Raw genomic sequence first — 13,785 nt, forward strand, 5'->3', positions numbered from 1 at the left:
CAACATGTTAATTTAATTTTAAATGAAGCTTCTTAAACATTTTGAAAACCTTGTTTATTTTACAATACAACAATAGTTTAGTTATATAATATATAGACTTGTAGAGAGAGACCTTCTAAAAAACATCAAAATGTATTACCGGCACGCGAAACCTTAATTAGAGTGAATAAATGAAGACTCGGCACACCACTTCTGAAAGGTTGCCAACCCCTGCTCTAGAGGTTTTTATGGCATTGATCTCCCTTGCAGATTCTCTGATGGCTAACATGGGCTGAGTGCCAAGAGAAGGTTTTCCCACACTCACTGCATTCATAGGGCCTCTCCCGTGTGTGGATTCGCTGATGTTTAGAAAGGTCTGAGTGGCTAGTGAAGCATTTTCCGCACTCACTGCATTCATAGGGCCTCTCACCTGTGTGGATTCTCTGATGAACAGAAAGGGCTGATCTTTGAGTGAAACTTTTTCCGCAGTCACTGCATTCGTAGGGCCTCTCCCCTGTGTGGAGTCTCTGATGTTCACAGAGGGCTGATCTGCGAGTGAAGCTTTTTCCACAGTCACTGCATTCATAGGGCCTCTCTCCTGTGTGGATTCTCTGATGACTAATAAGGCTTGAACACTGACTGAAGGTTTTCCCACACTCACTGCATTTATAGGGTCTCTCCCCTGTGTGGATTCTCTGATGAACAGAAAGAGCTGATCTGTGAATGAAGTTTTTCCCACACTCACTGCATTTATAGGGCCTCTCTCCTGTGTGGATTTTCTGATGACTAATAAGGTGGGAGCTGCGATTGAAGGTTTTCCCACACTCACTGCATTCATAGGGCCTCTCCCCTGTGTGGAGTCTCTGATGGTGAAAAAGTCCTGATCTGTGAAAGAAGCTTTCCCCACACTCACTGCATTCGTAGGGCCTCTCCCCTGTGTGGATTCTCTGATGAATAGAAAGGGTTGAGCTACTAGTGAAGCATTTTCCACACTCACCACATTCATAGGGCCTCTCCCCTGTGTGGATTTTCTGATGAACAGAAAGGGCTGATCTGTGACTGAAGTTTTTCCCACACTCGCTGCATCCATGGGGCCTCTCTCCTGTGTGGATTCGCTGATGACTAATAAGATGCAAGCTGCGATTGAAGGTTTTTCCACACTCACTGCATTCATAGGGCCTCTCCCCTGTGTGGATTCTCTGATGTTGAAAAAGGCCTGATCTGCGAGTGAATCTTTTCCCACACTCTCTGCATTCGTAGGGCCTGTCATCTGTGTGGATTCTCTGATGTTTAGAAAGGTATGAGCTGCTAGTGAAGCATTTCCCACACTCTCTGCATTCGTATGGCCGGTCCCCTGTGTGGATTCTCAGATGAACAGAAAGGCTTGATCTGTGAATGAAGTTTTTCCCACATTCAGTGCATGTATTTTTTCTCTTTCGCATGAGGATTTCCTGCTGGGTTGTGGTTTCCTTGAGGCCCTTCTCTGTTCCCCAACAGGAAATAAATTTACCCGCTTTCTTCCCTGGCTGGTTTCCCTGCTCTCTTTCTGGTCTGTGCTGAATCTCACAGGAGTTTCCCAGCTCATGACTCCAGGACACATTCCTTTTCGAACTCTGTGATAATTCTCTGTGTTTATCCACTTGCTCAACATTTCCCTGCTGAGAATTCTGCTCCTCTTTCTCACCTACCCTTGCATCACCTGCTGTGATAGAGACAGAAACCTCAGACAGGGATGGAAAGGGGAAGGCCAAACCAAAACAAGTGCTGGAGAGAGGTCAAATAAAAATCAGGAACTGAACTCCCCCAAACTCTTCCCCCAAATGTAGTGGTGGGATTTTATGTTTGTATTTTATATAATTTAGAATGAAGGATACAGAATAATTATGTAGCATGTATTAAGTGTATTGGTGTATGATCTGATCACATCCTGCTAGCCACCCTTTTTGAATAACAGAAAGGAATGGCTAATGGGCCAATGGGTAGAGATACATCAGCCAGGATCCGTGTCTGGACTGATTTCAAGGCAGTAACAGACCTTTGCGGGTCACCAATTTGTTGTAGGTTTAGCATTTTAAAATAAGTAAAAGAATGCCATGGTTGTTTTCTTTTGCATTGCAATTTGATGTTCCTGTTCAAAATGTTGTGTGTAAATTAATTGTTTTGTGTGTGAATGAAAAATGTAGGTATTAAGAGATAAGTGTGAAGGCCATCACTGAACCAAATGTACAAGGGAGGAACCGAAGACAGATGCAAGGGCACCAGGAGGCTGCAGCACACTCCTACTGAAATGTCAAAGGAGACAGACTGATGATTCTAAAGATGAGACAGGCACCTATCAATGGGGACCAGACAGCTCTGATCAAAACCAGGCTGGGAGAACTCCGTGAGGGACTTGATGAAAGAACAAGATAAAGGATGAGAAGGACAATTTAAGAAAACAAACACTCGTCAAACAACAATTAATTACAGCATGACGGTGCAAAACTCATTGGTCACAATGAAGGAAAATCCCTGTAGAAACAGGGTGCCTTGCCATGAAACTTTGGGTTCATCCTACCAAGACTTCCCCAGAGAATCATGTTGCAGCCAACAGAACCCAGCTCCTCCTACATGTGATCAACCTAGCTGGCCACAAGATTGATCTGGACTCTGGACTGGTAACTGTAACATCGACCGGCAGGGCAATGTATGTGTGTGGCGTAATTGAATGCATATGCTAATTGCTGTATCTTCAATAAACACAGTGTATTGCCTTTTCCCCTGAAAAAGATCCTATGTGCTTAAGCATAACACAAGTAAGAGAGAGGAGGGGATCAATTTGGCCTTCACATCCCATCCAAATTCGCAGGGGGAAGGGAAGAAGCTACTGCCTGGTGTCTACTAGGATCTACAGCAGGCCTGCACCACTCGTAAAGCAGCGAGGGCCATATTACTCCAAAGAAAACAGCTGAGGGCCAAACCCCACCGGCCCCGCCGACTCCCCTCCAGCACCAAGCCCCCCCGAAACACAACATCCCCCCAGCGCCGCCCAGCCCCCCGAAATACTCCCCCTCCCCAGCACCGCCCGCCCTGCAGAAACAAACCCTCCTTCCCCAGCGCTGCCCCACCGAAACAGGAGTATTGAACCTTGGTAATATGTTATAGCGGGCCCCTAAGGTAGTATAATTAAGGTAAAAGAAAAATGTCTTTTTGCTAGAAGTAGAATGAGCTCTTCCCCCAACTTTGTAATCAATTGCCCTGTTGAATGAATGAGGAAGGCGTGGAAGGCAGCACCGCCAGACAGCTGCAACCCTTGGAGAGGGGATGGGAGGGGGGAGGGGGAGGGGATGGGAGGGGGAGGGGATGGTCAGCCACCAACTCGCAGCTCGCCTCCTTAGCCTGCCTCCCCCGCTACTGGCTCACCTGCACCACCACCCCCGACCCGCAACTGCCTGCCCACACAACTACTCACCCCCCGCGGGCCGCACAGTGAGCCCACGTGGGCCGCATGTTGTGCAGGCCTGATCTACAGGAGACCATGAGCTAATTACCCTGAGGATATGACCCCTGCTAGGGACAATAATGAACCGACAGAGCTCCCAAGGTCTTTGTAGGGGTTCCCAGATGTTTCCTTCAGGCACTTACAGATTCTGAGTTGGTTTAATGTTTCCTCATCTGTGCAGGGAACTCTCAGGATCTTTCTTTCCTCTGAACCCTGGAGGTCTGTGACTCATGGCTCTTCCCGTTGTTCCAGCTGGGAGATCACATCAGGTTGGGAAACTGGAAACCCTGCTCAGATGAAAGAAAATAAAGGAGTTCACTTGATTTCATAACTTTGTCATAAAAATAAATCTATTAATTTAACTTCAGTGCTTAGTGTGAGCTGGTGTGCCTGGGACAGTCCTCACTGAAAATGCCAGGGTCAGGGCAGGCTCAAAAAGGGAGATGCTCCTAAAACTGGTGGTTAACGCTGAAGTTAAACTCACTGACCAGTCACAAACTGTGCTTCTGATCACCCACACTGGTTATCGAGAAGCTGAAAAAAGAAATCACCCAGCCCCCTTTATTGCATTGCACTTCTCTGACTCCCAATCAGCACCTAGGTCCAGTACAGTGAGAGGTTATTTAAAAACTCTGCGTGCATAGACAAAGAGTTCTTCTGACCCCAAAGGGTCAGCCACATCACCAGGTTAGTATAGGTTTGGATCTTACACAAAATACAATGTTCTCTGCCAGTCCTTTAGCATCTAAATTAAAGATTTATTATAAAAGAAAGAAAAAAAAGGGAGTTGTTAAATGGGAAAGGAGTCAGATACATTCCGAAATCTATATATCAGGTTCTTAGCAGTATTAGTGAGTTGCTGGCTTGAAAGTCCATCTGGAACATATCCACAGTTTGGATGGGTCATTCAGTCCTTTGTTCTGTGGATAAATGTAAAGTAATGCACATTGGAAAAAATAACCCCAACTATACATACAATATGATGGGGGCTAATTTAGCTACAACGAGTCAGGAAAAAGATCTTGGAGTCATTGTGGATAGTTCTCTGAAGATGTCCACGCAGTGTGCAGAGGCGGTCAAAAAAGCAAACAGGATGTTAGGAATCATTAAAAAGGGGATAGAGAATAAGACTGAGAATATATTATTGCCCTTATATAACTCCATGGTACACTCACATCTTGAATACTGTATACAGATGTGGTCTCCTCACCTCAAAAAGATATTCTAGCACTAGAAAAGGTTCAGAAAAGGGCAACTAACATGATTAGGGGTTTGGAGAGGGTCCCATATGAGAAAAGATTAAAGAGGCTAGGGCTCTTCAGCTTGGAAAAGAGGAGACTAAGAGGGGATATGATAGCGGTATATAAAATCATGAGTGATGTTGAGAAAGTGGATAAGGAAAAGTTATTTACTTATTCCCATAATACAAGAACTAGGGGTCACCAAATGAAATTAATAGGCAGCAGGTTTAAAACAAACAAAAAGAAATATTTCTTCACATAACACGCAGTCAGCCTGTGGAACTCCTTACCTGAGGAGGTTGTGAAGGCTAGGACTATAACAATGTTTAAAAGGGGACTGGATAAATTCATGGTGGCTAAGTCCATAAATGGCTATTAGCTAGGATGGGTAAGAATGGTGTCCCTAGCCTCTATTCGTCAGAGGATGGAGATGGATGGCAGGAGAGAGATCACTTGATCATTGCCTGTTAGGTTCACTCCCTCTGGGGCACCTGGCATTGGCCACTGTCGGTAGACACATACTGGGCTAGATGGACCTTTGGTCTGACCCGGTACACCTGTTCTTATGGTCAAGGCTTCCATTTGTAGAAAAGTTGCTCCAGAGGGTTTGAAGACAAAATGGAGCTGATGCAGCTGCCCTTTATATTCCTTTGGCCTTGTAGCTTCTACTTCTTGTATCCCAAACACAAGCTTCACAGCACATGGCATGGAAAAGCCTTGGAGTTCTCAGTACACAGGCTGTGACACAGTAAGGAAGGGGGCAGTTTGACCTGGGAATGTCGCAGGGGAGTTTTACTGGGACTGTCTGCATTAGGGATGGGATAGCAGGGGATGACTTCACTTGAGGGATGATACCTGAGCCTGTAACCTGAGCCAGGATGGGGGTTGGGGCAGGAATCTGGACAAAGGCTGGAGGAGGAGCCGGGGGAAGGCTGGGTGAGATTGCTGGAGGGGGTTTTCAGTTTGGAGCAGTCTGAGGAAGCAGAGGGAACCCCAAGGCTGGGGTCTAAACTCCCTGCCTCCCCCCCACCCCCAAGGGACCTGACTGAGGGGTCCTGGCTGTACCTACAAGCTCTGTTTGGGACTGTGTTCCTGTCATCTAATAAACCTTCTGGTTTACTGTCTGGCTGAGAGTCACGGTGAATGAAAGGAAGTGAGGGTGCAGGGCTCTGACTCCCCCATACTCCGTGACAACTGGTGGTAGTGGTGGGATGTACTGCACCCCGTGGATGGCGCTTCCCACAGTAAGTGACTGGTGAGTAGTAAAACGAAGGGGGATTGATGGGGACCGGTGTGCTGAAGATTCAGAGAGGAGCGGTTTTGGTGGGCGGAGGAGCTATGCTTAACCCCTGGGAGTGTGTGACCAGCGAGAAGGACTGTTGCAGTAATGGGGTCCCCCTGGGGATTGTGGTGAGCAGGCTCGGGGCGGAGTCATCTGTGGCTTGACCCTGGAAGAGAGGTGGTGACCAGGAAAAGGGCTGGCACACTAGGGGTTCCTTCTGGAAACCATGGGGAGCTGAGAGCACACAGGCCTGTGAATGGTCAGTGGGAAGATGTATAAGAAGCGCCTTAAGAGCGACCAAGTCGAGCTGTGCAGGCAAAGGTGGCTGTGCATTGGGAAGCTCACCAAAGAACAGCCGATTGCCCACCTGGAGGAGGAGGATCGGTCGGAAAAGCCTGTCCCTGTCTCTGAGGGAAGCAGCCCGCAGATGAAGGGCAGGCACCAGTATCTGTCCCATCTGGGAGTGGTCAGATGGCTGCCGAGGACATCCCAGGACCCCTCCTACCTATTCCTAGGGAAAGGGCTGGGAGGAGCCCAGCAAATACTGAGGGCACCGTGACCCCAGCAGACATAGCCGCCACCATCACTGAGCTATGCAAGAAGGGGAAGCCAGACAAAGTGGTCTGGACCAAGGAGTGCCAGATGGCTCTCTGTGCGCTGAAGGAGGCTCTGCTCAGTGGCCCAGTTCTGGCAAACTCAGACTTTGACAAGCCCTTTATGGTGTTCACCAATGCCTCAGACATGGGACTGGGGGCAGTGTTAATGCAGGATGATGAAAAGGGGGAGATGTACCCCACTGTGCACCTGAGCAAGAAATTCCTACCCCAGGAGCAAAACTAAATGGCCATCGAGAAGGAATGCCTGGCCGTGGTGTGGGCCCTTAAGAAACTGGAGCCATATCTATTTGGGCGACACTTCACCGTGTACACAGACTACTCTCTCCTGACCTGGCTACACCAGATGAAAGGAGCCAATGTTGAGCTCCTGAGGTGGAGCCTGCTCCTGCAAGATTATGATATGGACGTGGTCCATAGGAAGGGGAGTGCCAACATGACAGTGGATGTGTTGTCCCAGAGAGGTGGCACTGAACTTCCCCAGGTCACTGGTCAGAGTGATCCCACTCAGTTCAGTCTCGAAGAGGGGAGAGACATGACACAATAGGGTGTGGCAGATTGATCTGGGAATGTTGGAGGGGAGTTTTACTGGGACTGTCTGCACTGGGGATGGGATAGCAGGGGGTGACTTCACTTGAGGGATGATACCTCAGTCTGTAACCTGAGCCAGGAGGGGGGTTGGGGCCAGGTGACACCTTTGCCCAGGAATCTGGACAAAGGCTGGAGGAGGAGCCGGGGGAAGGCTGGGTGGGACTGCTGGACGGGGTTTTCAGTTTGGAGCAGTCTGGGGAAGCAGCGGGAAGCCCAAGGCTGGGGTCTAAGCTCTTTGCCCTCCTCCTCACCCCCCGCCCCTCCCTCCCTCCCCCCCCCATTAACCTGACTGAGGGGTCCTGGTTGTACCTACAAGCTCTGTTTGGGACTGTGTTCCTGTCGGCTAATAAACCTCCCCCTTTACTGGCTGGCTGAGAGTCACGGTGAATCGCAGGAAGTAAGGGTGAAGGGCCCTGACTCCCCCACACGCCGTGAGCCAAGCATACCCCTGCATGTCTTGCTGACTCAATAGGTGTATCCCCTTAGTTCTTTCCATGGGTTCATTGTACAGCTGATGACCCTGGATGGGCCATCAAACAGGCTAGGCAGTGCTGATGCCAATATGTCTAGGGGTGTTACCCAGAAACGCTGCACAAGTCTGGAAATTCAGATGTACCCTATATATCTATAACTCACAATACAAAGGTGATACAAATATAGAAACAAAATGATCATACTTGGAAAATCATAACATTTTCACTGACACCTTACAGGGCATATCTAGCATGAATCATTGCAATAATTTTATTAATAAAATAGTAATACAAAGTATCTCACAATTCCATACAGTGTCACACTTAGTAAAACGATGAATTCCCAGGGCCAGCTCCCCAGGTCATTGAAGATGCCAAACACTTTGTGTGTGGTCCCAGCAGATATGTGGATATTTCAATCCCTCAGAAGCAGACACCGTGTCAGTCTGTACCCCCTATGTCCACTCTTCTAAACAATTATGACCAATTTTGTACATAGTATGGCTTGTGAGGTATCATTTGAAAACACAATCTACTGAATATTATCCTCCTGTTAAAATGTATAGCAACATTGTATGTAAATTATGAGATTTTACTGTATATTACTACTGAAAAAGTTACAATTCTGGGGAACACCCACAGACCAGTTCCTCAGAGACAGCAAGGCAAATAGCTGGTCAAATGGCCATTCTCTGGCAGGGGAATGTGTGAAGACGACATTTACATTCCATCACAGGGACCACTTGAAGCTCGTATCTTCAACAGACAGCCTGGCACCATGCCTCAGCTGAGACTAAAGTTGTTTCTAATAAAGGACTGAATTACAAAAAGGTGAGGAAAATGCTTGAGACTCTCTCTCTCTCTTCTTTCCCTCTGCTCATGATAACTCCTGAAGAGCTGAAATTGGACAGCAGGGGCGGGTTAGGGGGAGTCCTGGCTGAAAGGAAAACCAGCCTGTCTCAGCAGCTGGTGAGAAACATTTGCTTTCTAGCCGTTTTTAAGCTTGTTAACTTAGACACTAGTTTTTATCTTGTATTTCTTTTGTAACCAATTCTGACTTTTATGCCTCATTACCTTAGTTACTTGAAATCATCTTTTTCCCGGTAGTTAACAATCTTGGTTTATTGTTTATCTAACCAGTGTGGTTGGATTAAAGTGTGTTGGAAACGCCAATTGGGATAACAAGGCTGGTGTACGTCATTTTCCACTGATGAAATGACAGACTTCATATGAGCTTGCACTGTTCAGTAGTGTGCTGGACAGTGCAAGATGCACATTTCTGGGGTAAGTCTGGGACCAGAGAATTTTCTGGGGTTTTCCTGTGCTGCACTGTAATTTGTGAGTCACTGACTAGCAGCACTCAATACTGTGTAGCTGGGAGTGAGTTACATGCCGGAGACTGTGTGTTACCTGCCCAGGAGTGGCTGCTCTCACAGTAAAACAGTGTAAAAGGCACCCCAGCCTGGGGAACTGAGGGGACACAGCTGTTCAACAGTCCAGATTGCACTGTGGTTAATGTCACAGACATTCACTTTCAAAGAGGCTCCTAAAACCCAGAGAAAGTAAATCCATGTCCCAGAAATCAAAGTCTCCAGAGAAAGGGCAAGTCTCCCTGGCTCTGCTTCTTGCTGACAGACAGGTCCAGAGACAATGAGAGAGTCCTGGGGAAGCTGGGAACAGTAACCATGGGCTGGTGGGGTTCGGTGGAGAAAGGGAACAGGAAGGGCAGGGATATCACTGAATGCAGGATCTCAGCAGTACTAGATGTCAGGATAGCACATAGTGCAGCCCACTGAAAAGCATAATCCCAACTACACTTATAAAATGATGGGGTCTAAATTAGCTGTTTCCACTCAAGAGAGGGATCTTGAAGTAATTGTGCATAGTTCTCTGAAAACATCCACTCAAGACGCAGAGGCAGTCAAAAAACAAAACAAACCAAACAAACAAACAAAAAAAACCCCAGACTGTTGGGAATCATTAAGAAAGGTACTAAGACAGAAAATACATTGCCTTTATATAAATCCATGGTACACCCACATCTTGAATACTGCATGCAGATGGGGTCACTCCATCTCAAAAAAGATACATTGGAATTAGAAAAGATTCAGAAAAGGGCAAAAAAATGATTAGGGGTATGGAACAGCTTCTGTATGTGGGGAGATTGAAAAGTCTGGAACTTTTCAGATTGGAAAAGAGATGAAGGGGAGTATGAGAGAGGTCTATAAAATCATGACTGGTGTGGAGAAAGTAAATAAGGAAGTGTTATTTACTCCTTCTCATAACACAAGAACTAGGAATCACCAAATGAAACTAACAGGCAGCAGGTATAACACAAACAAAATGAATTATTTCTTCACACAACGCATAGTCAACCTCTGTAATTCTTTAACAAAGGATGTTGTGAAGACCAAGACTATAACAGGGTTCAAGAAATAATAAATAATAATAATAATATGATAAATTCATGGAGGACAGGTCCATCAATGGCTATTAGCTAGGATAGGCAGGGATGGTGTCCCTAGCCTCTATTTGCCATAAGCTGGGAATGAGTGACAGGAGATTCATCATTTGATGATTCCCTGTTCTGTTCATTCTCCCGGGACACCTGGCATTGGCCACTGTCAGAAGACAGGGTACTGGGCTAGAGGGACTTTTGGTCTGACCCAGTATGGCCATTCTTATCTACCAGGGAATCTAGTGAGTCCAGGGTAATGGGAGGGAGTAGGAAAATCCCTGGGTGTGGAGAACACTGGGAAATTAGAAGCTATAATTCAGGAGCAAGGGCTCTAATTAGTCTGGAAAAGCAGAATGTGAAAAATAAGAATCAGGTCATGTGACTTAAGGAATAGAGCCAGAAGAGAAGAGAGATTGTGGCTATTACACACAGTGATAGGGGAGCAAGACTCTCCATGTCTCAGGAAGTTTCACTACCAACCTAGGCCATTTTCACATGCTGGGGTGCGATCCAGAGCAGTGAGGAGTTGTGTCATCTGTAATCCTGGGTGAGATTCAGTGTTCTGCAGCTGGAGCTCCCCTGTCTGGATACCCCCAGCCAGCAGTCAAGGATACACTGAGTGTCCGTGTGATAAGTAACCCTGGACCAGCAGCTCTGACTCCTGCAGCCTGCCTGTTACACCCCAAGCACATTGGGGTCTGGGTAAAGAAGACTCAGGGTTTGAGAGAAGGTCTGGGGTGGGAAGCTTCTGTTGGTTATGCTGGACCTAACCCCCAGTTTTACTTATGCGAACAGGAGATATTTGACACTGTGCGATATGGCTCCTGTGCTGTTCCCAAAGTGTTCTGCAGCAGGAGAGGGTCTGTGGCAGTGTGTGTGTGTCACTGGCATATTGGGGTGCTGCTAGGACAGGGCAGAGCAGAGGTGGCATTGTGGGGCTGGTGTGAACCTTCTCTCTTCTTTTCCCCTTCCAAGAACTGAGGGGACAGTAACCCTTACCCAGTGAGGTCACATTCTCATAGTTCTCCGGCATGACGTCTCTGTAGAGGGCTCTCTGAGTGGCGTCCAGCAGAGCCCACTCTTCCCTGGTGAAATGCACAGCCACCTCCTCGAAGGTCACTGGCCCCTGAAAGAGCAAGAGTCCAACACTCAGTACCTGCTGCCCCACTCACAGCCCCACTGTTAGTGGGGGACAGGAGCCAAACAGAAGCTCTGGGTGGCTCGCAGTCAACAGAATCTCACCCCACCCCACCCAGAGCATCCAGGAAACACCAGGGTAAGGGGATAAAGAGAAAGCCCCTTGTCTCTCCCAGCAGATCCATCACCCCCCTACTAGCCACAGACTGATACAGGAGATGGAGGCCCTAGCAGGGTCCAGGGAGAGCTCCCTGGTAGGAAGCCCAACACCCTCCTCATTGTGAGGAGCTGGATATGAAGGGAGGGGAATTTCCCCTAAACCTGATTAGTGGGTGCCCCCTTCATATCTCACAGCAGCCGCTGGTTAGGCTCCAGCGCTATGAATCTGGTCAGTTTTCCTAGTCCCATGTAGGTGGGTTATTTTCAGTTAAAAAATTAGGGCATTTCCACCACTGAACCTCATGGTTCCCAGAATCTAGACCACTTATTAAACAACTCCCAGCAGGTTTGCCCCTCCTGCCAGGCTAAGCCCACAGAGACATTTTAACCTCCCTTCTCCCTCGCCCCATCCCATAACTAAGTCTCTGAACACAAGGCTAGAAAAGAGCAGAACCAAAGGAGTCACTTTCAACGATTCCCTCAGACACTGACCCCACGGCAGCCACACCCCAGCAGCAGGGAGATGGAGTCAGGAACTGGGTTTTCCTCTGTCTGAGCCTCATCTTGTCCACAGGAAAGTGAATCTACCCAGGGTGCAGTAATACATCTGTCTGGGCAGATTAGAGATCTTGAAATCTCTTTCAAACCTCTTCTCTCCCATTGCCCCTTTCAATCTCACTTTCTATCTCCTTTTCCCTGTCCCCTTTCCCTACCCGCCTGATAGGAAAGTCCCATTCCTGGGTTGTTTGCTCCCCCATGGCTGGATTTGCTCCTGCAATTGCTAATGGGAGGAGAAATGACTGGGGGGGGGCTATTTGTGTAGAGTCATTTTAATGCCAGACCCCAGCATTTTCCCTTGGTTTTTTCCAGTTACCTGGAGTCTCTGGCTCAGAATTTAGTACTAACAGAGCTACCCTAGGGGGCTAGTACCAGCTTCAGAAAGTCGTCCCCTGGGCCAGGCAGAGAAGCAGCTCAAATTAAGGTGACATCCCAGCACAGAACCCCACTGGGGGAGCAGCAGCTGCTAAGCCTGGTCTCCCAGATCACAATGGAGGCTGCAGCCTCTGACCCAGGAAGCTGAACCCCAATGTCCTGAGCAGAGAGGGACAGAGCGTTTGAGCAGCTTCCCTCCTTTAGCTCATGGGGGAGAGCAGCTAATGAGAGCCCCTCCTCACAGGGAGAATCTCATTTGCCCCACTGTCCATCCAGAGTCACTCCTTGTCTTTCCATGCAGTGATTGTGGATTATCATGGTCTCAATGAAACCAGATTTCAGAAAGAATGAGTCCAGAACGCTGTGGAAAAGACCATTGTGTGGCAGCGCTGACCCCCTTCCCACCTCCCTCATACCCCAGATCCAGGACAAGGACGTGGCGGGGGGGGGGCACGAATTTTCCCAAGGGAACTAAAAGTTCCTGCAGTTTTCAAGAAGGGAGAAAAGCAAAATGTATGATTTCACCTGACAGTGTTTGGTAAGTGGATAGAAAGTTATCACGGTGACTGGGCCTGGCCGGGGGATTCTGGAACAAGTCGATCAGAGAGAAGGAGCGAGGTCAGGAGCAGTCCCCAGAGCCCACAGCCGGGGGCCCAGACACCCCCCCAGCCAGGGGCCCACCAGATATTCCCTGGTACCCAGCCCCCAGAGTCCCTGGCCAGGGCCGCCAGATACCCATTAAAGCCCCACCGGCCAGGGAATCCCCACCAGACCATGACTGCCAGCTTGGGAATACCAGAGGGTTCGTCCCACCAAGAGCCCCCCAGGAGCTAGGGACACCCCCCCCCCAGAGGACACCCCACTGGAAACTCAGTCCCTCACTGCCCACCTGGGATTCCCCCACCTGATCTCCAGTAGGATCTGCCATGCCATTCTCCCCCCCCCCAGCGGGACCCCAATGCTTTGCAGTGGGTCCCCTCACTCTGCTTGCCTGGCATCCCCTGACCTAGTGCCAGGGATCCCAACAGGAGCCAGCGGGGGAAGCCCAGACAGAGCCCTTGGCACAGCACTAGGCTCCCTCTAACCCCCTGCTCCGCCTCCTCAAGAGACGCCCACCCCGGCTGTTCTGCGGCCAACAGACCCCCAGCGATACCCACCTCCAGGACCCACAGCCTCAGGGCTGGGCACTTCAGAACCACCCCCCGAAACCCCAAACCTCCAGAACCCACCAACCTCACTAGGGTACCCCCTGCCCAGCCACCCAGAGACCTCCCCCACCACAATGCCCCTTCAGCTCCAGCTGCAATCTCCCCACACAGACATGCCCCCCTCCCCCCCCAGGAACAGTGTGTGATGAGTGGCTAGAGAGTGATCACCGCCCCCTGCTGGCCAGTCACACGGGCAGAGGGAGCCCTGGGGCTGCCTCCTGAACAGGAG

The 13,785-nt window shown here is 48.9% G+C and overlaps 1 long non-coding RNA gene across 1 annotated transcript; it reads right to left on the reverse strand.

Annotated features, from left to right (window-relative positions):
• Positions 1 to 1,622: 1,622 nt before the first annotated feature.
• On the reverse strand, positions 1,623 to 11,178 carry LOC123360052. Its single transcript, XR_006575949.1, has 3 exons — positions 11,119 to 11,178; positions 3,604 to 3,747; positions 1,623 to 1,681 (listed from the first exon to the last, which is right to left on the reverse strand). It is a non-coding gene; the product is annotated as an uncharacterized LOC123360052 (long non-coding RNA).
• Between the last annotated feature and the right edge of the window lie 2,607 nt (positions 11,179 to 13,785).

This window comes from Mauremys mutica, unplaced genomic scaffold, assembly GCF_020497125.1.
Source record: "Mauremys mutica isolate MM-2020 ecotype Southern unplaced genomic scaffold, ASM2049712v1 Super-Scaffold_100210, whole genome shotgun sequence".
NCBI lineage: Eukaryota > Metazoa > Chordata > Testudines > Geoemydidae > Mauremys > Mauremys mutica.